Genomic DNA, 26,059 nt, shown 5'->3' with positions numbered 1-26,059 from the left:
TCTTCACCACCTCCTAGAGACTGTCGCTGCCACAGGTTCCTATCAGATTAGCAGGAGTAGGAAAAGACTACCAAAATTTTGTACAGCACACCGTACGCACAGCCCTTCACACGCTGGCTGAGAACTGCAAGGCAGCTGCGAACAGCCCGAGATGCATCCCCAATGTCAAAAAGAAACCCATGTAAAGAAGAGCACACTCAAGAGATAATGAGCTCCCCAGGGAGGAATTGAGCATGCTAGCTTGAAAGAGGTCCGCCAAGAATAAGTTTTTATTTACATTCATTTTACATGTCCATGGTTTTACTGCAGGAAGCTATAATATTGACGTTCTCAGGTGTCGGCTCCCATCCTCCTCAGGCTTTTACTACTGACCTTCAGTGGCTCTTTAATTGTGACTAGCACTCTTGATAAAATTAAAATATACATTTTAATGGATCATTCTAGCTTTTTAAATTGAAGATGAAAAGCCATACATTGCAATTGAGAATCACGGCCTGGCTGCCTGGTCTGATCTTCTTAGTGGTTATTTTGCACTGCTGTAATGCAGGGAAAGCTAATGCTTTCAATAAAATTTCATTGCTACCCAGGCTGTTTTTTACTTAAAGCTTAAAAAAGAAAAAAGAAAAAGAAGCCAAAGATTGAGGTTTGAAAGGCGCTGCAGCCTGAGTGGAAGGGAAGCACAAGGCCTGCTTCTCCTGTATCGAGGTGGAGCCCCTGCTGCCGGACAAGAGCCATGGCTGTGCTCTGTGCCCAGGTTCATATCATGGTGGCAATGAGGCATCATGAACCTAGCTGTAAGGACTAGACACCTCCACACTGCAAAAAATAAATAACTAACTAAAAGCACTATCTTCCGTGTCATTAAAAGCTCACAGGGCATGGCCCATTTCAGGACTAGAGTCCTGAATTCTCCCTACAGACTTCTGCAGCTCTGAATTATGCAGAAAGGGGCTACATCTGTTCACCATCTTGCAGCTCTGCCCTGGACGCAGGGGACATTATTGCAGCCCATGAAGAGAACAGGGGAAAAAGGAACAAGAGGAAATCACCAAATTCAATAATTATGCATCTGGATAAAACTCAGGCTAACAAGATTTACTTATTACACTATATGAATAAGCTACCTTGTAAGAGCCTGCTTATCATCAGACTAGGAGAAGAGTCGCATCTTTAAATAAAAACATCCGCCATGCAGTTAGGTCACTGCTCCACACAATGCTTCAATTCCAACAATACACCCAGCAGATAACGCAAAGCTGCTGGTTAGAAGCTGCACTGTGTCCTTCCATGCAGACCTCTTCTCTGTATGCTACAAGGGTTTTACATATATATATATATATATGTGGCTCCAAAAGAAGTGTGTCCACCAGGCATCAGAAATAGCATTTGGCAAAGCAGGAACAGTGCTTCAAGTGGGCAATTACTCTGCAATATGTGCCCAAATTAGCTATGGCAGAATCCAAGACTTGCTTAGGCAACAAGGCACGAAAGGAAGGAGAAGAGTTAGCAAAAGGTCAGAGCAGGAGTCCACCCAAAGTGTATCTCAGGCAGGGGCACACAAAAAGCCAACCAAAGGTAAGCGATGGTACAAACTTGGAAAACATCAGGTGCCAGCGTTTGCAATCTTTTCAGAGACAAAGTGTAAAGCAAACAGGTGCTCCTTCACTGCTCCCTAAACACGCCTTGTGGGTACTCCAAGGGCTGTACATAATAAAACCAGAGAGCAGCTGGCTTGTAGCCACTTGGTACCTGAGTTTCCCCCATGCATTTATGCCCTGAGTTTCCAAGGAGCCCTTTTATTACAGACCGGTGGGGACCAAATGGGCTTGACCTTTTGTCAAGGTGATCTTGTTGACACTGAGAAAGATCTCACCTAGATTAAAGAGAAACTGTAACAGCACAGAAAGGCAGAATAACTGAAAAACCAATGCTAAAAATAATGGTATTTATTGAATAAATGATAAAGTGACTGAGAGCTTAGCTAAACATAATTTTGAGAAAAATCAGATCAATGTGGGACTCCCCTGTCTTTATGCATTTTGTTTAAGAATCTCCATTGTGCTCTATATTTGCAGAAGTAATTCTGAATATATGTTCTCTGCCAACTTCTGTAAAGATTCAGAACTTCACAGGTCTATGTTGATTTCTTAAATAGAAAAAGAGTGAATGCGAATGTTTGTCTTTAGAGCTTCTAGTCTTGATTTAACATTAAGAATATGAACAAAGGAGTGAAAATAGTCGTCTTTGTTTTATGCGCCTTTCTAAAAAGACAAACATCCAAGTGTCTTCAAATCTCACTGGCTTTTAGTACACGGAGGTCAATCACAAGGACAAAAATCTGCAATCTGAAATTAAAGGGCAATTGTTTTTAACTTATGTAAAATTTATGCTTACACTTTAATAAGGAAAAACTAATTCTGAAAGATCGCAAACTCTAGAATGAGAATCTGTAATTAAAGTTTAATTAAAAAATAGAAGAAAAATCTAAAAAGTATCAATTTGCCCTACAGAAAAATACTGTTTTTTAGAAAATAAAAGTGAATATTTATGTTCTTGGCAGTTCAATGGCATCAACACTTGAATACAATCACTGTCTGGGAGGTAGGTAGAAGCAGCATGACGTTCTGCAGTAAATGTTTCTCCTCACTTAAGATGAAAACATCTTCACATTCCTCCCCTGCATATGTTGCTTTCCAATATTGAAGGAAACCTCTCAAAGAACATTCATATACAGATATAAGATTTATATGCCATTGGGTCAAAGGCTTAGTGTAATACAATATTACTGTTACACTTCGCATTATTATCATTATAGCTATGCTTGGTTTGCATTTCTGCAGCGTTTGAAATCAAATTAGTTTGCTCTTCTGCTAAGTGCACAGTTCCAGGTGGCCTCTAGTGTGACTTAAGGTCAGGAAAAACCTGGAGGCTGGCAAATGTGTGTCTTATTTCCAAATGTTCCTATCACCTCTAAATCTCATTGAAAAGAGCGAAAAAGAGAAGGCCTCAATGTATTTCAAAGCTAAGCTACTGCTATGCAAGAAACTTGGAACCTTAAAGTAACTTGGGGCTGTTGGACAAAAAAAGGGAAATAGATTCAAAGCGTTGGAACTGTTACAGAATGAGTATCTCTTACTTACCAGAGCATTTAAATTATTTAACAAATTTCCTGATGAGCTTTTTTGCATATTATTTTGTGAACAGAAGATGTTGCACAATTCATAAAACCCTTGCCAAAAAGAAAGAAGGGCAGTTCCTGGAGAGATTTCTAGTGAACAGCCAGAGATATGCAAAAATCCTAGTTAGACCATGTGCACACACTATACAACTACCTCCCTGACCCGAGGTAAGCAGATACAATGGTATGACCTCAAAAGGAGTTGAGTATTCAGGTCACACCGATATTGCTAACGTTATTTTATATCAGTATCATTCATTTTTAGGTAGATTAATTATAATAAATAAGTGCTATATCAACAGACTTTTCATTATGGTCCATTTAACCTCATAAAACATAATTGATTCCTATTTGCTGTATCTGATCAATGCTTAGGGCTCATTGCTGAACTGTGTTAGGAAAAAAAAGACTAGGCAGGAAAGGACCATCTCTGGGTAGGATAAATAGAATAGTTCACATACTACGTAGCTTCAATTGTCTGCATAAATGTGTGTCTATGCACTTATGGAGAACACAGAAAATAATACTGGCGTTTAACTCAAAAATGCCATCCAAGAAGCCTAGAAGTCTTTACAATTGACTAACTTGCATCTTCAAGGCACAAGCCCTAGAACTGGACTTCCCACACTAGATAAATAAAAGGTGTATTAGTACAATATTCTGCTGAAAGAACTCCTTTCTTGGAGCAGGTTTCCCCCAGCGTTTTGGGAGATTGCTGGGAAGGGAGAGGAAGGTAGCTCTCTCACCTTACCATGCCCCTTGCTACAGGGGGCTGTGTAGACTCAGCTGTGTTCTCAGTCTCTGAAAAGCTCCACATTCAATTATGAATAGAAGAATAATGACTGCCACCTTACATGGACCTTCAGCGCATGGACCTGCACTGAAAAGCATCAGGAAGATGACGTGCATGAACGAACCTCAGGACTGGATTCATGCTGACTGCATTTGTGAAGTCCCTCCGTCCACACCGGGGTTTTTCAGGCAGATGTTCAGATTCCGGGTCAACTCAACTGTCACAAAATGAGCAATGCAGGAATAGGTAGATCTCAAAAACTACTCTGATTTAGGCAAAGCTGAAGGAGATTATTTGCATTACTGGGATCACAGACTGACTGTGACCTGTGATGAAAAGACCTATAGAAACAGGTATAAATTTTGTGTGCTTTCTCTGAAAGAATACAACAGTGGTACATGCCTTTGATTCCTTAATTACTCAAGGCTATGTATAGAATTCAGCCCTTCTGTAACTATTAGTAAATAAGATAATTGTACTGTATATTAATGCAATCTGCTGGAAGTAGAACCTTCCAAAAATATTTCACTACTAACAAACAAGATATTAACTTCACATCACTGAAGTTAATTGGATATTCAGCTCATCTCTTAAAAAAAAGCAAAAGCTTGAGATGAAAAACAATACATTTATTTTTTAACAAAGATGTTAGTACAATGCTCTTAGTAGTGGGCAAATATTTAATAGCTAAGTTCTTAATGTTCACATTTAACTATGTAAGAAGTCTATTCAGTATTTTTAGGAAGAAATAATATTTAACAGAGCCAACTAATTTACTACTTGTTGCAGAGAGGTTTAGCGTGACAGACTGGAACAAAATGAACAAATAGGTATACATGACATGGAAATTTTGGAATTGTATTTCCAACTGCTGCTCTCTGTAATCTCTTGATTATGGAAAGAAGGGAAGATGTGCATTTCTTGTACCAACATTGGGAGTGGAGGTTTGCCTTTTGTGCTGATTGATCTTAAGTCAAATCTGAAATCATTTTTAACTTAAACTTACCTGAAGATGTATTATTAACAAAGACTTTCATTTAAACTGGTACATCAACCAAATCACTCTCCGTCAGTTTTACCATGTGAAAAAAATATAGTCTCCAATACGTATAAAATATACTTAATGTTTCTGAGAAACCATCATCTAAAAGCTCACCTGCCCTGCATTTCTCTTAATGGGTTTATCAATTTTTAGAACAACCAGGGTATAGTAATATTTAATACTATGTACTAAATGTTAACCAACATTTAAAAGCAATAAAAAAATGCCAAGAGACAGTTTAAGATTTCAAGATGCCAAGCTTGTCCAGTCAGCTAATCATCTCACAGCACAAGAAAAACAACAGGAAAACAGCTACAGCACTGGGACTTGGTGATTAATTTAACTCTTCCAGGTAAGCACTTCAGGAGGAAAGTCTGAAGGCACAATTAAGGGATGCTGAAACAGAATTTCCAAAGAGTCCTTGCTGTGAGATGATGCCAGATCCAAAAGCTTTTAGTTGCCTCTCCACTAAGGCAGAAGCAATTTCCTTTGATTACGGACTCTGTCAGCCCCTTAGGTCAAGATGAAAAAATCTTGATTTTTTTTTTCCTGGGTGAATCTGACACGCCAATCACATAGTCAGCCTCAGTGGAGGAAGATTTGGCAACGAACAGACAAATAGGCAGACACAGCTGGGCAAAAACTCTTCAAAGGCAGGGTGTAGAGACAGTCCGTCCACTCTGACCCTGACCATGCCTGTACAGCCCCTTAACAAACCATCACGACATTTCCCAAGCCATTGGCAGGGAATTAATAAAAAAAATAGTGTTGTATAAAGCCTGGGCAGGATTCAGCCTCCTCAGCTGGGAAGATAGCATCATGTTGATATCTCTAAACATTAGAGGAGGAAAGATAGGGATGTAACAGGTGGCTTTATGGCATCCTGCTCCTTTACAGAGGAGGAACATCCACCTCCTGCTCCTCCTTCACTGCTGTAGCCATAGGCGCACTCTGGTGCCAAGCAAAGAGCAGGGCAAAGCCACCGACAATTTGGACAATTCCCTTTCCTCCCCTCTCGCCACTGCCAAGCTAGCCATCACCCCATTACCAATCCCAACAGTCACACCCCAAATCAGGCCCACGGCCCCTCCACGCGCCTGTCCGGCCTAGTGCAGGCGGCCTTCAAGCCTGCCCCGTGGGGAGGAAGGTGGCTCTGGGGTGGCCGAACTCACCTTCAGGCATCATTTGCCATCTACACAAGGCCAGAAGGTAGCATGCACCTATGTGGGATTATAAAATTGGGTTTTCATCTGCATCTGCAGGGATTTCCATCTATATCTGCACAGTCTATTTGCCCTAATTGCAGCTCTGACCCAGAGAGACTCCAGCATTTTTCAATTTAAGCCAAACTTTTAACGTGGTTTGAATGTATCTAAATGCATTCAGGAATGTAATGAAGTCCCACTTCCCCCAGAAGTCTGTGTCTATTGCCCCTAAATAGTTCAGCTGAGGATTTATTTGAATTTATAGGCAGCAACCAAGTCATATATTGCTTTCTTAAATGCCTTATATAAGCAAAAATGCGTAACTGAGACATGAGGAGTTCAGCATAATAGTGAATCAATGCTTCATAAAAAGCAATAATTTTATAAAGCATCTTTTTAAAAAGAAGTTTTTAAAATAAAATATACTTCTCCTCCACCCCCCCCCCCCCCAGCTGAACATGATCAAAACCAACCATACCAATTCCCCAAACTCCTGTATTTCTCCCAAAGCAGTGTTTGGCTATCCCTCTACCTTGCTGTGTAACCCCATGCTCATTACGGACCTGCCGCTAGAAAGAACTGAAAAGTGTCACAGATTCCAGAACTTAAAGTTAAGAAATGTACTGTGTGATTTTCTGCCAACAAGGCAACACCAACACATTAATTCTTCCACCAAAATGAGGTCAGCTTTTGAAACGCACTTTACATTTTCTAGGCTTAGGACTTGCCTTGAGAAAATGCAAGGTTATATACTGTGGTTCGATTTACAAAATTAGCTGCTGATCGTTGTTTATTTACACTGTATTGAGATTCAGACTATTTGATGACTCGCATCTATGAATCTGAAAGGAAGAGGAAGCCATAGAAAATACTTCAACATCTACAAAAAAGTAACAAAATACACAAACGTCTGATAACTTTCCAAGGTCCTGATAACTTGCAAACACGAAAGACTTGGGGGACGGTGTGGGAAATTAAATGAGACATTTAACTTTACCAGACTTGCCAAGATGACTTGACTTTACGTAATATTTTCCAGTGCTGATTTTACTTCATGCACCTGGATGCATACACTTTTTCTAAAAAATACAATCCTAATAACTCAGATAACAGCTTTTAAATTTTTTAAACACACACATGGACATAAGCATGTTCCAGTAAGGGCTTCTTCCCCTCTACAACATCATGTCAGTAGGGGATTAAGATGCTCTTTATCAACAGTTGTTGATAATGATGCATCACCTATCAAGATAAAAGTCTGCATGCAATAACATCTGTTACATTCCTTTGTTAGGAAGCCGGTAACACAGTTTTTGAACACAAAGAATTTGACTTTTTAATTACCCTTTTACACTTCCTGTTCACTTATTAATCAGCATTAACACAATGGAAGGCCATTTAAAATATTAAGAAATATAAAACTAAGCCCTGTAATATTTCCACATGAACAAAATGATTTTTTTCATATAAAATTTTTGTTTTATGGTTTTTGAATCAAGTTATGACTTCTGCTTAACTTAAATAGCACAAGCTATCTTCTTTAATATAAGACACCTTTTAGAAACACATTCAGCAAGCAGATAACTAAATACACAAATTAAGAAGCAGAGTATTAAAATCATGGCCTACATTATTCCCATTTTCTTTGTTCAATCTGAGTTCTCTAATCACAATAACTGAAGAATACACAAAGAGCTTTCTTTCTCCTTCCAATACCTGCTCAAACAAAGTAATGTTCCACAAACAGGTCAGGAAAAAGCAATGCCTTAAAAATAACTTTAAAAGCCCAAACATGTATTTCAACAATATGATGTTCTATAGCACTATGAGAAAAAAAGATTTGCTATGCCATTTGCTTCACACGCCTCCCAGGAGGGAACCATTCTCTTCGAGCACTCTGTTCAACCCTGTGCTCATGTGTCCTAAACTGTGTGACTTTTACCAAAGAGTTATGACTCAGGCTTGCTGTTACCGAGAGCACATACACTAGCCTGAGAAGATGGCATAGTACAGCTTATTTTTCACCACATCACCATATGCAAGTCTTTTTGAAACAATTACATAGACAAGACTTGCAGAGGCACACTAATGTTTAAATTTAAGGCTTACAAATGTTCTAAGAAAAAGACTCGTAACGACAAATACTTCCCACAAATGAAGCATTTTCCATGATGAAGTGCCAGCCATTTGCCATCACGTTAGTACTGTAATAATAATTGGGCATGAGTTACTCTGTTGAATGGGGAACTGGCCACTGAGGGAAATCAAGCCCCTACTCTCTTGAAGCCCAAACAGTAAGGGTACCCCACAACCAGGTGCAATGATGCTGCCTCCGCCTCATTTCACAGACAGCAAACTGGGCTCCAGCCCAGCTTTACCTGACCCAAGCTACCTCAGAGAGGCATCGACATCGACCAGCTAGTCTTCTTCCCAAACAGCCCAGGAAACCTAGAGAATATCAACTCTGGTCACCTTAGATACAAAAATGAAGAAAAAAATAAATAGCGTTCCCATCATTTCCTCCTAATAGTACAACATGGTAATACAACCAAATTGCAGTCAGCTCTAGGTACTGCAGTTGGCTATTTCAAACTCTGATTATGTCCAAGACCTTACATGGGACAGATTTAACCTTTGTCAGTCTTAAGCTCCTCAACGCATATGAAAAATCGAAATAAAAGTTGAAATGATCAATAATTATATTCATTTTCCATGTACAAAAAAAGGTGGTGACAACACTCTTCCTACCCTCTTTTCTCTGCACAGCAATTCAGTCTATTGATAGCTTCTTGCCATTTGACAAAAAGCAAGTACATTCTAAAACTTATCCCAAGCACCTAATCCCCCAGTGATTTCATGAAGAAAAAAAAAACTGCATTCCACTGTTATCACACACCAGCCAGGGAATGCACAAAGGAAACATCTTCCACAAAAGCTGCTGAAAGGATTGCTATACCGCAGGGAACACAGAGCCCACATCCACCGAAAGGACCTACCACAAACTGTGCAGCAAGACAAGCCTCAACACTGTAAATATGAAATATTCTGAATGTATATGAACCGTCTTTTATTAACACAAAAAAAAAAACACTATGAAAGCCATAACCATTAGTTTTCACTACCAAAAAACTCACAGCAGTTGCAACAACAGAAATGTACATTTCTAAATGTTAGAGCATTACTGCTAAATTTCAATCACAAATACAGCAACACTCTAATGTCCCTAGAACGATATAGACTTTTCATCAAAGCTAAAATGAGAAGGAATATTACTGTGAAATTATCAAAGGACATAATTTAAATGTGCACTGCAGTCATGTTTCCGAGCAGAGGGCCAGGCAACTCCTACTCCTGTAGCAGAAATGAAAGCTAACGTTCTTGTGCAGTCCCTTGACTATACAGAAGTGAGAGGCTACATAAAACAAGGATCAAAAACTTCATGCAAGTGAAGTGCTTTTAGTGAAAGAGACAAACATGCTAGAAAGGGGCAAGAGGGGATCATCTGCTGGGCTTCTTGATATGAAACAAAAATAAAAATATTTATTGTGAACAATTTGGGAATAATTGAGGAGAGCACAAGTAGGGTTTCTTTGTTTTGTTTTGATTTCAGTACTATCAGGGATAATCAGTAAGGAGATAAAAGGGCTTTGTATTTAATACCATATTACTTCTTCCAGCACACAGCTATTTTCAAACAGTCTGTGGCTGCCTTCCATGATTCTCTAAGACTGCAACCTTCAGTATTCAAAATCTCTTTGCTAGAAACAAAATGATTAAAAAGTGTCAGAAAAGAATAGTGAAGAGGTCTCTAATTTCTGCTGTACCTTCTCAGTCAACCTCTCCGCAGACTCCTGCTCCTGTATAAATCTCAAACAAATGTAATTCCTTTTGGAGTTCAGTGGCTCATGGCCAACACAGGCCACATTACCCAGCGAGTACGACAACAGACACATTCTTCACCCTCACAATACACTTAAACTTGGTCTCTCAGTAATTTGGCCAAAGGAAGGCTTGCATTCATCCAACTTCTCAAGCAACTCCTTGTCATTTTGGCACAAGCACTTTACAACTCAATTTACAAGAAAAGTGGCAATTTAGTTCCAGCTGCAAAGCTCCAAGAGTAATATTAGGAAAATAGGAACCATATTTCACCTTTTATTGGCAGGGTACACAAAGTACTTCATTAGTTTACTTAGCACCCAGGAACTGCACGCGTTTATTGACTGGTGCTTTGATCGGGCTTTCACTTACTTAAAAAAGGCCAGCCCCTCCATAGATCAGTTTTCTAGGACAGACCAAAACTCTGCACGTAAACGAACAAATAAAAGCCCAGGAAACTCAAATGAAGAAAACAAAACAAACAAAAACAGACAATCACTTATTTACACTTAATTAAGCATAAAATAACTCCTCTCCTCCTTTGGGAAGGATATAGATAAAATATGAATGGAAATAAGAGTGGCTGAGTAATCACAGCAGTTCAAACAATATTTCGCAAGCAAAACAAGTGCGATAAGATTCAGCAGCCTGTGGCAGACATTTGTTTGAGCTAACAAGATCGTACTTTCATACTTTTGGCCATCTCTGTAGTCCGAGGCAAACCGCCAGCTCCTACTCTCTACTGTCAACCCCCAGACCTAATGGAGATGAAAGGCAAAATATAGCTCAGCTCCAACTGCATTATTGATTCCAGCAGGGCCAGATTCGGGCTGACAGGGCTGAGGTCATAATTTAGCCATTAGCACTAGGAACAGCAGGATTCGTCTACCCAGAACCACAGGACTATGGGCCATGCTCTCCCTTTTATGTCTAATCAATATTATATTTTGCAGATGTCTCACTGGGCTAATGGAAGAGCGGCCGCAGCACTGGCTTTACAAACAGCTCTAGCAGAAGGCAAAATACCAGAGCCTCCTTGTAGACCATCCCATCATAAACCTCAGCCCACCTCTGTTTTTCTGCTAGAATCCCTCTGCCATATTCGACCCCATCTTCTCTTTACAACAATCCAAAGAGATCATACGATACATTAAAATATATATATATATATATACTGGTAAGAACAGCTCTACTTACACCTTGGGATTCTCATACTTCTGCCATGCCGCAGGCAGCTTTTCATATCTAAACATGAAAAATCCCAGACAAAAAAAACCACTATAACCCAAAATAAGCTTTACTGCTACACAACATCACAACATCTGGGGGACAAGTACAATTTAATCACACGATCCCACAATTTTCCACTCTCTTGTGGAAGCCAGGCCTGCGCTCGGATCTGTTCCACTGCCGACCCACAGCAGGCCCTTTCAGGTGGGCATGCCTAGATGCAAGCTACTGAAAAATACTTCCTTCCCACAGGAATAGAAATTCCTCACTGGGATCTCGACTGGAGGTGGATAGCCTCATGGGACAAGCACTCTGGGTGCTCGGCCCTGCTCTTGGCCCTGGGCTTCTCCGGGGCCTGCTCAGCAGACAACGCGCACCGAGCCGGACCGAGGTGGGGAAGCTGAGTGTGCCACTTCCACAAAGTGTGTGACGATCCCTGGTTTTAAATACCCACTTAGGAGGAAAGCCTTATCTTCTTCACAGCTCCTCAGCTCACCGTAGCTTCCAACTTAACTTTGCAATTTTCTTCTCTAATTTCTCTGAGGACCTTGCACTTCTCCCACCAGCCTTTTTAGATTCAGTGTGCTTCACTGACTAAATCAGAGGCCATAAGCAGGTAGAAATGAAGATTTTAATTATCTGTGCCTCTGCTTTTTGTTTTGCCTTTAAAATAAGAACATAGAGTGACCAGCATTATCCTGACTTCAAACTGGCTGCTGTACTTCATTGCTCTTAATTATCTGATGAGGAGGAAGAGATCTCTAAATGGCTGTTACCGAGATCCTTAACAAATAATATACGGTAGGGTTTTATTAAACGCTGAAATATTTAGTTGAATTCAGTGACTCAGACAAATCTAGAGAATATAAATTCAGAGCAGTAACTTTATATATTAAACAGCTGCCTTAAGGCTCCAATTTATTTAAAAATAGATTTCATTGATTTTTTTTTTGCACATTTTAGAATTAAATGTTACTGTCAGCTCCACATATGCTCATCTCTGTAAAGGTTTCTTATGAACTATGATATCAACTTAAATTCTAATCTATTTGCATTAAATTGGTACAAACCCTGGTGGGGAAAGTCTTACGGTGAATGAACTTAAAGCTGTACCCACTTAATGTAAGTTGCAACATTATAACCTACTTTTAATTAAAATAATCGCACCCTAGATAGGGCAGCATTAATTTATCAAAATAAATAAGTGTTCATGTGGCATTTTGAGTTGATGCAACAGTGGTTAAAATGGGAAAAAAAAGTAGCAATAAATGGTCAGTTTTTCCCGTGGAAGGAAGCTGACACTGAATGGATTCTCAATCAAGACAGACGCTCAAATCTTAATTTAACCGGGAAAAGGAGTAAATATATAGATATATATTATTAAAATTATCTGTGGACCATTTAAAAATAAACAACTCATGATCAGCAGATCATGCCACCTCTATTGCACCAAAAATAAGAGTTATACAAGGTTCTCACAACACTGTGCAATAAATAGCAGATGAAATTCAATGACAATCAATGCCGAATCAACCCTAATTATATATACAATGATGGACTTGAAATTAGCTAGTAACATTCAGGGAAGACTTCAGAGTAATCACTCACGCTGGCAGCTCTCTGCGTGTCACCTCTGTGCTCCACAGCAGTTCTAAGGCAAACAAAGCCCAAGGAATTGCCACAAAAGTATTAGGGAAGAGCAAAACACTTTGTAATTGTCTTGAAAACTCATGTCCCAGAATGCTGGGAGCCCTTCTGTTCACTTGTCTCTGAAAGGACATAGAACAGTTAACAGAAAAGGCAGCAAGGATGACCACAGATAAACAATGGCTTCTGTTTCAAAGAAAAAAAAAAGTCCAGACCTGTAAAAGAGATGATTCAGGGTGGAGAGAGAAGAATATACTACCAGTCCTTAAAAACCTGGAATTGCACAGGGAAGATGAACAGAGCTACCATTCATGCTTTCTGCCAATGCAAGACCTATAGAGTACCAGGTGGAATTTTGAGTCAGTGGGTTTAAAAGAGACAACAAGAGCTTCTTCCTTTTGTTTAATGCCACAGGACATTGAAGAAGCCAAAAAATATTAAAACTTCAGGGAAAAAAAAATCAATTAGACAAATGTATGGAAGAAAAATCAGTCACAAGCTATTAAAAACAATTATGCAGATACAACTTCTGGTTCAAGAAGCCCCTTACACAGACCACAACTGTCTGGCAGGGCAGGCTGCAGGAGCATCGCCGCCTTCTTATGCTTTTCCTCATCAGTAGTCTGTCCTATTGGGTCACCAAAAGATGCAAAATACTGCGCTAATCAGACCTTCAGCTTGACCTGTACGGACATTTTAATATTTTCCTGAAGATGAAGCTAAGACTTATTTCATTGTTGTGCAATGGGATCACATACCAAATATACTTACATGCATAGCTTCATCACCTGCTTTGGAAAAAGCAGAAAATGTAAAAAGCCACTTTCAGGTAATGTATAATTCATGCAAATCTTGCCATCTAAGCTCTTTAGGCTTTTCTTAAATAAACAAATAATTCATCCTCCACATCCTTCTGCAGTCTGAAGCTAGTACTAATTATGTTGACATTCTGGTACAAGTCAGAGGCCCAGCTGAGCCCAGGGTTCCATTGTGTCCTGTGCAAATACAGGAAGAGACAGTTCTTGCCTCACAGAGTCTGCAAGCAGTATGAAAAACTGTATTAGGAGGATCACAGAGAGACTGGAAACAGAGACGAGGCAGCTCTCCCTCCTCTAAATCAGAGAATCGGGAACAGAGTTCAGGTGGTTTTTGTTTAGTTGGTTTGGTTTTATATTTTTTGTTTTGAAGTTGATGTCCATACATTTCTCCCAGGCTGTCTCGAAAAGCAACAGAACAGGAGCTAAGCATTTTTCCATATAGGCATACTAACTACCGTGGAGATGCATTTGAGAATTTCATGTAGATAATGTGCCACGTCTGAAGAAATTTGATCCACAGAAACGTTTTTATTTATTTCACATATGTATAAACCATGGCAGACCCCAACAGAAACCCTCACATATATTTCAGGCAATTTAAATGGAAACCATGTCCACTAGTCTTGGGCTAGCACTGTGAAATCTCAAGAGATAGGAAACACAAGTCAGTACGAAGAAGTACAAGATGTATATGTAAAGACATCTGGTACAGCTTTCTGAAATTTCAGACTTCAGCACTGTTGGCAGTGAACACAGTATGTTTCTGCACTCAAGGGGTCTGATTCTTCACTGTTCTTATACAATCTCTACTGTCCGGAGACCATTACGCAGCACATGACAATGGAAGAGACACTGTCTGCTCTATAAATCTAAAAAGATCAGGTTTCAGAAAGGAACAAAATATCCAAGCACAAAGAAAAATGATAGCGTCCGCAGCAACGTCAGTTGTCATTTTTCAATGGGCTTTTTTCCTTCACATCAGCTTGCTATTTACATAGCTGTCCTACACCTTAAACAGCAGGCAACACACGTAAGGTCCCAATGGTGTAAAGAAGCATGTGATTCTGCCCAGAACCAGCCTCAAACTCTGCAAACAAGATGGCTGGCTTTTGATATGTTTCAAACATTTCTGTTACAGCCTTTGACATCTAGTTTCAGTCTGCAAGTGATATGAAGCAGCACTGTTAGTATTCCAATCTGAAAAGGAGAAATATGAGATCCGTCAGGATGATGCAGTCTAGCATTGCTTTAATTTAGGTGACAATATGAATGAGTCACAGGTAATTGCCAGGTAACACGAGGAATACAATTACCCTCAGTCAACAGCACAGTCCCGCTGCCAGCCACGTACATCAGAAACGGTTTCTGCAGTGGTGGAAGGACTCAGAGAAGCAGAACAGAGATAATCAGAGTTAAGAATTCATAATAAACATCCATTTAATATTGGGGAAAATCTTTGATGAAAGGATTTAAATATTACAAATAAATCGCAATAATATTCGCAATTGAGGTTCCTATTCTCCTAATTAAAAGGAATAATTATTTTGCAACTATTACCAGCAAAAGCAAATACACACCCATGGAAAAATATTCTCTTATATTCTCAAGGCAGTACTAATTGCACACTGCTTCTATCCCAGTTTGTTCTGAAAGATCTGCTAGATTGCAGATACATTTCTGAGCAAGGTGTGAAGTCCAGCTCCTAGTATCTGGTAGAAAGACGCATCAGTATCTCTTTAAATATTTAGTTTCCTGCCTAAAATTAATACTGGAATATCAAAAAGAACTCTGACACCTTCAGTGAAAATTCTCTCATACAAGAGTCCCAATTTTAAGAACAGAGATCTCAGGAACTACTTCTCTAACTTAATGAGCCTTGGCAGCCATTCAAATTAAACACTCCATTGTGCAAGGAGCTAATTATGCTGAGATTAAACCCAGAGAATGATAGGGACATTTACTGTACTTCTAGCAATTATAAGAGCTCTCGGTATTGGAGAATACAGCTTGTATTTCATAATTCTGAAAGATGTCCCTGCTAATCCAATAAAAAAATTGCATGTACATGCACACACATACAAGATTAATTTAATTTTAAAAACATTTTTCAACTGCTTTCATCACATATACATTCACAAAATTATTATTTGTTTTACCCTCTTTCTCCTACATCTGAACGCTCATCCTGTATCCCACATATTCATTGGTCATAATCTTCCACCATTTCTCTGATAGGCAATTAATGTTAAGTTATCTCCTTTCCTAGGAAGCCTTAAGTAATGACAGTAAAATATTTGCTCATTTAGTATTCTAATCAACTTTTCCAGTATCTTCACCGATAATGCCCCTTTCTTTCCCAGAAAGCCTCGTGGTCAGTTATCTTTTTCATTGCTACCCACAGACTGCAGTGACGATGCGTGCCAATATATGGGGCTCTCCTTACTTGGCATACAGAGGCAAAAGCACTTCTGAAATTTCACGACTAAAACCTGTCACGGGATGATTTCCCATGCCCCCTTCACTATCGCCTACTCAGAAGAGGTTTGATTATGCACCATAAAACCCTTTAAATACCCGTAAGAGCCAGGAGAGGCTGAAGACAAGCGAATAGCAGTGATCAGACTGCTTTATAGCCAGAGCTGTTCAGTGTCCCACAGGAACAGACCCTTCCACATAGAATTGGAAACTGGGCAGCAAAACTAACAGAAGTTGGATTGCCAGTGGACTTTGCACCTTGCAGTTAGCCTCACTGGTATCTAGTGATGTGGGTAATCTGATTTAAGGTTCCTCCCCCCAGAGCCAAGGCACTCACAACAGCTGCTTCTCCAGGGGATTCTCTGATGTCTAATGAGAACACAATCCCTGCGGCCTTTCTGGGAGAGGCATTAACAGAGTCACTTCTCTCTATCACGGCCCCTGTTTTCACGAGACTCATCACACTGATGTCCACCCACCTCCTAACCCCACTTTTCCTGTCCCATCGCATTCAGGAGACTTGCCAGCAGACACAAAGATTTCTGGGAGGACAGACACCTGGACAGAAAAACCAGCCTGAAAAATTAAGCCATCTGATCTGTGCTCCAGGTTGTGAAATTAGTTAAAAGCAATTTTTCAAGTTTGCAGAAAAAAAAACCAAGCCAGCAGGGGTACCTTGAAGAAACATCTCCAAACGTTTTGAGGCAAAGCCCTTGCTCCTAGGAGATGGGGGGGCATTCATCCATAAATCCTGCAGGTTTTTTTTTTTTGTATTTTTGTATTTTTTCTCTATCAATGTATTGTTTTGCTTAAAGATGGAAAGCATAAATGTGAAAGGTCTGACCTCACTGGCACCAAATGGGTGTGAATCAGGGCATAAATGAGCTGCATCTGCAAGTAATTATTACTTAGGCAAGTCTCTAGAGAGTTGGAGGCAAAGCAAGGTTGCTATTATTAAATGTAGCTTACTGTAAAACCAGATAAATCAGAAAGACAGTTACAGGTAATTATTAGTATGTTGTCATTGGTCAATCAACAAACTGCATTTAAGAAACTGTGATAAAGTGATTTCATAATTAATTGCTTATCTCCAACACTTTAAGAGAGGATAGTGGGGGTGAGCTAATTGTTTTAGTAAAAAAAGAGAAGATAAACAAATTACAAGAGTCAAGAAGTAGAGAGCACAGCAATATATTGACTGAATGTAACTTCTAAGCTTGCACTTTGCTCCTTATACAGCTCTGTTTCTGTTGCAAAGCAAGCGCATGTAATGCAGTCACCAAATCTCATTCCATTTATGAGAAACATTCCCACACACACAACCTTTCAGGAAGCAGTCTCTACGTTTTCCCTGTGGTGGTATTGTAACCAAAGGCCATTTACTGGTGCTTTTCTCACATCACCTCCCGCTAACCCTCAGCCCCAGTTCCCACATTTCTGCTGACATGAGGCACTGGGAACAGGGCAGGGACAAACCCAGGCAGCACAGCCCTAAGCATGATACATTTCCCATTCTGGGGCTACAGGGGGATCGGGGATCATGCAAGCACCATTGAGCCTACTATGCTGAAGGACAACTTCATATATTAAGCTCATACCTTTTTAATTCTCAGAAGAGTCACATCCAAGTGGGTGTAGAGCCACCACTAATGCCCCTTCTGCTCTGTCAACAGCCTTCTCAGACTATGCTTTCAGACAGTTTGGCTGCTGTTGTAACCAGGATCTTATTAATACCACCTGAAAAGCTCTGGCCACAAAGCTGTCTCAGCTGAACACACAAGTTTTGCTAGTTTCCCCTCTCCAAGCTTTTAAATGATTGCTTTCAAAATAAAAATAAATGAAAAATGAATAAACTTGATGAAGACAAGTATCTTCTGGTTAGTCTCACGCAACCTTTGTTACACTTAAAAAAGGCAACGACTGCAGAAAAACAAGTCTGAAGAACTTTCCTCCCAATTATGCAGTCAAAAGCTTTCAAAAAAAAAAGAATTAATTTGGTTAATTAAAAATTTATAGAATTCTTACATGTCACCATTCTGTACAGTTGTTTCTCCTGCTGGGATGCAATATCTATGTTTGAAAACCTTTACATAACTTCCGAATTTTTCCATTTAGCTCCAGGGAACTAATATAATCTATCCACATAGTCTTCTATGTCCCAGTGCACATACTTGTGGTGAACTGTGAAAGCTGCACGGGGAGAGTTTTAAATTTTTATTTAATATTTCATCATGGCTTTGGTTGGTGTTTGCTTGTCCCCTCCAATCCCAGGTGTTGGCACATGGAAATTTTAACTTTTCAATTACCAGGAGATGTAATTTTCTGGCTTATTTTCCTCTGCAGCTGATATATTCTTTTCTAAATATATGCCGATAATTTTTCTATTCCCCATCCTTTCCTTAGGAGACTGATAGCCTTCTTGCATGGTAGTTTTAAAATAATAATATTTTATTTTTGCTACTAGGATAGACAGACAGATTGTAACATTCTTTTCTTCAAATGACTAATCTATGTTATTTGATAATTACCTAGTAAAATATAAGTAATTCTCCTATTTCATTATGTGGATTTTCAAATAATTTAATTTGGTGTTTTTTTTTCTAATGCGTCTGTCTTTGAAAAAAATTAAAGTAAAACATCTATGTGCTATCAAAACCGTAAGCCAATAAAACTCATCTCTCCATCCATTCTCCAGTCTGCTGTAATTGAAGCACAGTTTCCCAGATTAATAGATGCAATATCACTATTTAATCCTCTCCTCAGTGACAGGGTATAATGATCTGATGAACATGCTACTTAATGGACTACCTCAAAGTATTCAAATACCATGGTGATGAACATAGGCTAGAAAACTACAGAAAATATACTAGAACAGAAGAAGAATTAAGAAATAAATCTGCACACAAGGAACAAGATTTATTCAGAGACGTATGGGGCTTTTTCTTTCCCATAAGCTTTTCCAGTTTTAAGTCCCTTATTAATATTTTTATTGTTCCCATAGCTTCACATGAATGCACTGGAATTGTATGAGGAATAATCTAAATTATCTTGCAGAGCGAGGTTGATGTCTCCCACAAATTAATATTAGCTCAGTAACTTGGCAGATTGTGTGTATAAATCACCAAAGATACATGGTGCCTCCCTGTTTCAGTATAAATATAATTTACCATGAATTTATTACTTATATTAAAATGCACCATCACACTGTAGCAATTATTTATTTGTTTTTAATTTCAATAGGGCAGAAATTAATTTGCCAGCTGTACAGGCTCCTTGAGTGATAGCTGGCCAGGGGGCTGTAGGAGCTTCTGGAAGACGTCTTCCTTCAGCCCACCCGAGCCCTGGTTCTAGGGCCTCTCCACTGGTGTACAGTTCCCAAACACAACGGGTGCCCAGCTTCTGCTCGAGCCACACTCACCGTCTTCAACCCGCAAATATCACAGCATCTGGGGGCTTATCAGATGAACAGAGAGCCATTAACATCAGCACAAAGCTGCATTTATACTGGAGCTTCACCAATGCAGAACAACGTTCAAGGACAACAATTTCACATGCCACTTTTTTTTTTTAAAAAAAAAGAAAGAAAAAAGAAAAAGAAAGTTGTATACTGTTTTAAAAAATAATTGTTGGAATCAGCACATACGTGTCCTAAACTATACCTCAGCTGCAGTATTCTTTTCAGGGTGGAAAGAATCGCCGCCTTCCTCAGCCTGGGGACGCCTGACAAGGCAGGCATTGAGCACATCGAGGTTAGGGGCACGGACAGGTACCATGAGCTCTGATTCAGTCAAATGCAAGCACAACCAGTGTTCACGTGGAAGTAATCAGGCATCTGCTCAAATGTCTTTCCATAGCTTTCTGGTTCCCTCAGACTTGCAAAGGTCTTCAGAGACACAAAGGTCACAGCTTTGGCCTCTATTTCGAGGACTCTTCATTCCCCGAGCAAAAGCAAACTGCTGATTTCTTGGGGAAAAAAAGGACTATGCTAGAAAACATCTCATGCAAACTGTTAGTTTTGTACATTGTCAAATTACTAAATTTGCAGGCAATTAACACCTAGAAAACTATCTAAAGAAGCAAATTTAATAAACACAGAAAAACCACCACTGCTGGAAATGGGTATTTTGCAGGCAAAACTGCTATCTAAAAAGACTAAAAATGTTCTCTCAGGAACAAATGCTCTATGAAGTGGTTAAGTTTTTCCTAGAGAACTGTTCTAACCTGAATCATTTTGATGCATTTTGGAACATAATATATACATGCAGGTCAAACTTAAAGAACGAGAGACTTCTTTGAAAAGCAGTGGTTTTGACAGAGACTTTGGGTCACATGAATTCCCAGCACGATGCTGTAGCCAGACACTGAAAAATTCTTTGGAGATATAAGCAGCCAGCTATCATTTAGGATGAAAACAGTGTTTTGACTGTTCAACATATGTATGAGATTATTGCCAGGCTATTGTTACTATCCCACTATGCAAACCTTTTTCAAAAAGGAAATTGAAAAAGAAGACATTTCAGAAAAAGCGGCATTGCATTAATGAATTGGGGTCAAGAAAATACAGATTTCTTACAAAGCAGGTAGGACTTTGCCCCTGTTGCCTTCCAGGATCCTAACTATCTTCTAATTTCTATCCTAGACCTGATGAGTCATTTTTTGGTTTAACTCGATTCATCTAGGATCAATGCTAAGAACACAGGGCGGAGACAGCTGCAGCCTAGCAAAGACATTAAATCCAGTGGCTGGAATGTGAAGTTGTACCATTTAGGGGCAGAAATCAGCACTAACCTAGCAGAAGGGGAATGAACCACTGCAACATCACATACAAGGTTATCATGGAGCTATTGTGAAGTCAGTCTGCAGATAAAAAACTGTGTTTATGCAAAGGACAAACGTCAGAAATGAATTCTTGGCTCAGAAATCACTGGGTAATGCCTGTCCTACAAAGTGAATCAGACTGTGCAATGCTTCCAGTATCCCTAGAATTTATGCCAACAGGAAGATCACAGAATCACGGCTCGGGTTAGAAGGGACCATAAAGAGCACCCTGTTCCCAACCCCTGCCGTGGGCAGGGATGCCACCCACCAGAGCAGGATCCCAGAGCCCCATCCTGCCTGGCCTTAAATGCTTCCAGGGATGGGGCATCCACAGCTTCTCCAGGCAGCCTGTGCCAGTAAATAGTAGGATTGTGCAGGTACAGGCATCCAGCCCCTTGTGCAACAACCACATGGAACCATCTACTCAGGATTAACTAACCTGCCACCAAAAAAAAGCTTTTTTTTTAAAAAAAAGCGACACAGCTTACGGCTTGGCATTCGTACCTATGTGGATCCTGCCACCTATACCCAAGTCAAAAGTATGCTTAAGTCAAAATTATTTTATCTAAAGAAAAAACAAACAAAACAATGGCAACAACAAAGCAAACAAACAAACAAACAAACAAACCAACAAACAAAAACACCCACCATGGATATAAGATTGAACTTCTTGGAAGCACTGCAGAATTCTGATGTAAACCAAACCTCCAAAACATTACTGTTCTAGAGAGGGAAACAGTAAATTACCAACATCCTTACATCTCAATCAAGTACCGAGTTAACTTTGTTTTTAATTACTGATGAGATTAAGACCATCAGGACTGATTTAATATACAAACAGTGCAGAATCCCTTCAGGTTTTGATTGTTCCTGTATAAAATTATAAAAGGACATACAAAATAAAGTCTTTACACCCAGACACTAATCAAAAACAGATGAGAGTTTATGTAATGAAAATCAAATCATTATAAACATTTTGTAAACCACAGCTCATAAGAAAAACTTTTTTTCTTTTACACGTTCCCAATCAGCTCGTCAGTATATGCACACACAGTGCGCAGTGCAGAGCTCCTACCCAAGTGCTGCCGGCTGTCTTAGCTTCTGGTTCAGCCTCTATTTAACTAAAAGGAGATACCCATCGATTTCAGCAGACACTGTATCACTTCCCATGTGTCTTATCCTTACATACTTCACTTATAAAATATGCACCGCTTTCCCCCTGACAAGCTCAGAGGACTTCTCAGAGATAAGTGAGAATCCATTTTACTGATAGGAGAACCAAGACAGGGAGCAGGGAAGAGACTCGAGGTCCAGGTCCCAGCGTGGGAAGGAACCTTACCCCTACGGGCAACTGCACCTCCACTGAAACGGGGCCGAGCACAGGGCACCAAAGCCTGGTCCTCGATCCATTGACTCAAGTTAAACACTCTTCTATTATACTTTTAAAATAGAAAAGCATGAGAAAAAAAAAATTATGTAAGGAGATTGGAAAAATATTTTCAAGTCATTGCTCTTAAAGTTGCCAGTTTAGAACAGTATATAGGTGATCTGCAATATGTATTACCAATGAATGAACAGGGATAACCTGTAACCTAAAGCATTCAAGTTAGAAACCTTCACTCAGTTCGCAACAGGACTATTCTGGTATGGCTACATCTTCATGGTACTTTCTCAACATAATCTTCACTTTTGAAAAAACATATATATATATTCACTGTTCCAGGAACTAAAAACCTAAAAAACAAAACCAACAACACACCAAAAAGATAAAAACAACAAGGCTTTCTAACTATAGAGGTGATAAAAGGCAGCTATCTTATCATTAACCTCATCCTTTCCTACCTCGTAGAATGTATTTGAAGAATCGGCATTTTAGCCAAGTTTATTAATAGAATAAAAACATGCTTTGCAATTTGTTTTTTATTTTAGTAACTAAAACACATAATTATACTAATTTACTTGCAAAAATGGAAATTGTAGTGGTTTCCAAATCCTTTGCTTATTAAAAATACCATAATCACTTCACAGCTTTAGAGTCATTTTGTTATAAATAACTGTGTTTAATTTATTTGGTAGATATACAGGCAATGATAAACTGCTTAAACATAGCCATGGGTATAAGGTTATAAAAAGTTACTGTCAATAAAGTATCTGCAATATGATTCAATATGCAAAGTCATGCTATTTGCAAACAGACAGCGGGCAGAGATTAAGCTGTACAGGCAGCCTGGCATATAATTTATCAGTGATTCAACAGCAAATGCTTGATGTGGAATATGGGTGGAAATACAGGCAATTACTTCTTGTGTTCAGTGTCTACATGAAGGTGAAGTCAGAGCAATAGTGTTGTGTACTGTTGCAGAAACATAAGATGTGCTTTCATGAAAATGTTCAGAGACATCAGAATCGTTTTTTGCCAGCCCGTATATATTTGGTAAGTTAAAATAATGATAACCCCAAGTTTTATTTCCAGTAACAGATGCAGCCTGAGGGCAACAGTACAAGTTGTCTTGTGTCTTACTACGGCATTTACCAGTCTCCATGCTGATCTCCATCTGCTTGGCCCTTCCAGTAAGGCTCTCTTTAGGTTTTAATTTGTGCCTTTCAGTCAAGCTTCTCACAAGCTGGCAAACAGACAAAGAAAATCCCCCACACTACCACTGGTTCAGGACCTGAGCAGTCCCACCAGGCAGCCAGCATGTGTGTCTGGATTAGATAACCCAGAGCTACGGGTTAATAAGGAGGCTCACGAGCCCAAGGACTTCACAAACAAGTGGTCCTAAATGGGAACGCACTCCCCAAGACGGAAAGGAGTTGGGAAGAGATACCTAGCTCCATTCTGCATTGAATTAGCTGACGTAATGTCTCAAAGTGTTCCCTAATTCTTCTGTGCCAGGCACACAGCCATCCTTTGGTGCATCCATTAGCAAAAAGCACATCCAGAACCCAGGCACCATTGCTCATGGAGAGACAACCTAAGGACTTGGGAACACGAGAAATGTCCCTCTGGGTCCGACCAACAGTCCATGACTCTGCACCTTTTTTATTCGTGAAACTTCAGCTTCTGAGCACTAGTTTTCATTGTGCCTCCTACAGGTTAAAATACCTGCTGCTTTTCCTACCTGAGCCGCATTCACGGAAAGTTAACATCTGCTCCTTTGGAAAGGGGGCTAGAACACATAAATGAAAACGTCTAACATCAAGGCTAAAATTAAACCACTGACAAAAAGACAAGAAATACATGCTGTCCATACAAAGGAAAAAATATTATCACAGCCTACTAGAATCATACATTTAATTGCAAGAAGTTTGAAAACACCTTATCAATACGTAACAGATCACGTCAAGGTAGCACATTTCATACAACTCATATTTCTCATCTCATAAAAAGACGATTCTGTCACAAACCTCTTTTGATCAGAGAACAATGGCTTCAACAGAAACATCTTCCAGGGCTGTTTGTCCATATAATTAGAAAACTTAACTCAATTTTCAGTCAGCTGCATTTAGGAACAAAACTTGTGTCCCTGTTCTACTAGTTAATGCCTCAGATTATCTTTGCAAAAATACTCTGCGCAAAGGTTGTTAATATGTTAACCCACTCTGCAACATGTTATGTAATTGGTAACCCCAATGGTTTGGGGTATGGCATGATACCATTCATCGAAATCAGATGTAGAGACCTAGAGATAATTGGGATTGATTACAGTACTCAACAAAATACGAACAAAGATGAACAAAGTATGGTCAAAGAGGAAAGAAAAAAAAAAAAGAGCTTTTTCTGACTAGGCTATGAAGTCAGACAGAAGTGGAAAAAATATATTCTGGGTTGTGAAAGATCACATTTTTGTCTAAGAAGCATTTTCTGCTGCTACAATTGCACGACTCTCTCTGAGGTACAGCAGTATCATTTTGTACCTGTAACAGGGGTGCTATTTATTATATTTTATTGACTTGAATGTTATTTATTTTTACCCACACAGACTTTAAGCACAGCCAAGTCACTGCAGTGAGAAAAAAATATATGTATATGCTGCTCCAGGTGATTCTCCAGGGTAAAGAACAGGTAACATTTAAGTGTATCAGCCATGCTCAATGGCCAAAGGAAGGTATCAAACAATGCAAGAAAGAGCGGGCCAGGACAAACTCCTGCACATGCTCTCTAATTTCAGTACCATTTTTAGAATAACTATCTACCCTATGCTATCAACTAAAGGACTTATTCTACTGTACAGGAATTTAACTACATACACAGGTCTTTCAAATCTCTCTAGAACGGGCTAAGCTCAGTTTGACCTATGTTTGGTTAGGTCAAGAGAGTAACTTGTATGTCTTGAGCGTAAGGCAAGGATAATTATTTCTTATGAGCACTGTTTCTATCCAGATTCCTAAGAATCCGCACTTTTGTTAGACAAGCAATCAAAACCCACAGTTAAGCAGAACAGAGAATAAACCTGTCTCTAGCCAGCTTCAAACAGCTACAGAGCAACTCAGCGAGACCTGTCTATCACTGGGGGGAGTCCTTCCACATAGGTATAATCTTCCTTCTGTCAGTGTAAATTCTCAGATAGTAACACTTCAGCTAAACAGAAGAAAAAGGAGGATGTTCTGCATTATAAGATATTTATGGCAGTTTAACTACAGCAGCATGATTAAGACCAGTAAACCTACATTCGTAATTTTGCTAGGCAGCTTCTGTCCCACTACAATGCCCCAGGAGTAACACATGCTCCAAGGATGACCACAACCACCCGCAGAATAACACAGTAACCAGGTTCCTTCAGCAAACCCAGAGGCATCAGAAGTTTGTATTTTCAGGGACTGTTTAAGCAGAAACTTGAGCGAGGCACATAATCAGCATAAGGATTTCTTGAGTAAGTTGACCAGAAGCTATCATCCCCTTCTCCCCCATTATCTGGCTGCTGAACGGAGCATTTTCCTCATGGAGAGCCAAACACCAGTGACCTATTTCTG

At 39.5% G+C, this 26,059-nt stretch overlaps 1 protein-coding gene across 2 annotated transcripts in view; it reads right to left on the bottom strand.

Moving 5' to 3' along the window:
• Positions 1–26,059, bottom strand: part of PTPRG (protein tyrosine phosphatase receptor type G) — a 402,944-nt gene that overhangs the window by 227,873 nt on the left and 149,012 nt on the right. Inside the window, exon 1 of one of the 2 annotated variants that reach the window (XM_040569170.1) lies at positions 17,866–17,958. The exons of the other annotated variant lie outside the window; for it this stretch is intronic. The gene's annotated coding sequence lies outside the window, so the exon portion shown is untranslated. Of the gene's footprint in view, positions 1–17,865; positions 17,959–26,059 lie in introns of those variants that run through there. 2 annotated transcript variants of the gene reach the window in all.

This window comes from Cygnus olor, chromosome 10, assembly GCF_009769625.2.
Source record: "Cygnus olor isolate bCygOlo1 chromosome 10, bCygOlo1.pri.v2, whole genome shotgun sequence".
In the NCBI taxonomy this organism is placed as follows: Eukaryota; Metazoa; Chordata; class Aves; order Anseriformes; family Anatidae; genus Cygnus; species Cygnus olor.
Note: the sequence above shows the minus strand (reverse complement) of the source record. Positions and strands in the feature narration are given on the sequence as shown.